Source organism: Echinops telfairi, unplaced genomic scaffold, assembly GCF_000313985.2.
Source record: "Echinops telfairi isolate 266 unplaced genomic scaffold, ASM31398v2 ScPeMD7_26;HRSCAF=91, whole genome shotgun sequence".
Classification (NCBI taxonomy): domain Eukaryota; kingdom Metazoa; phylum Chordata; class Mammalia; order Afrosoricida; family Tenrecidae; genus Echinops; species Echinops telfairi.
In genome coordinates, this window is record NW_022103923.1 from 5,145,318 (window position 1) to 5,146,532 (window position 1,215).

Consider the following 1,215-nt stretch of genomic DNA (forward strand, 5'->3'; position numbering starts at 1 on the left):
TATAGTGTTTCTGAGGTTGTAAATCCTTGAAGGAACAGACAGCCTATCTTTCTCACACTGAGAGGCTGGTGGGTTTGAACCATCAACCTTTTGATTAGCAGCCTGTGTTAGTCTGGGTAGACTAGAGAAACAAATCCATAGACACTCATGTGTGTATAAGGGAAAGTTTTATATAAAGGGCACTTGTACATTAAGAAAGCATCCCAACCCAGTCTAGTCCAAACCCATAAGTCTGATATTAGCCCGTATGTCCGATATCAATCTATAAAGTCTTCTTCAGACTCATGAAACACATGCAATGACACCGAATGCAGGACAGTCACAGGCCAGTGGGTAGAAAGTCTTTGGATCTAATGACATTGTAAGCATCTCAGCACTGGCAGGAGACTCTACGTGGTTTCTCTGACTTCAGAGGTCTGATTGTATCAGGGTAGGTCCATGGGGCTTCTCCTCAGGGATGTCTCAATGGGAGTCAGCCTTGTCAGTAGAGAGTCTCCAAGGGAGTGAGAAGAGAATCTTTCCCACCTTCAAGGAGGTAAAACCAGACTTCCCAGAATTCTCAAGTGAAAGCCATGCCCACACAGAGGCCTCATTGGCTATGATTTGATTGACAGACTAGACTCTACCCCTTCACCCTAAATCCTCTCAAGTCCCAAATTGACACCAGATTATGTAACTACCACACAGCCCAATACCTAACCTGCAGTGCATTAACCACCTCCCTCCAAAACAAAACAAAACAAAGCACCTCACTGTCAAGTCGATTCTAAATCATAGTGACCCTATAGAACAGTGTAGAACTGCTTCTGTGGATTTTTGAGACGGTAACTCTTTACCGAAAGAGCAAACTTCATCTCTCTCCCACAGAGCAGCTAGTGGTTTTGAACTGCTGATTTTTCCGGTAGCAGTCCAATGCTTAAGCATTACATCACCAAGACTCCAAGGCTTCTTCATTCAAACAAACCAATAGTAAAAAGCCATTTTAGAGGCAATCCAGAAAATGTGAACCCAGATTGAGTATTAAGTGATAATATTATATTAGCTGTGATAATGGTATTGCATTTCTTCTTGACATTTAAAAAGCAAACACTTTTATTGACAATTGGGGAGCCACAGGACAGTTTTCCAGGATGACAGATAAAGAGACCCAAGACAACAGAGTATACAACACAACAGACAGGTTAATACACTTCACCCTCATCCTCTCCATCTGCA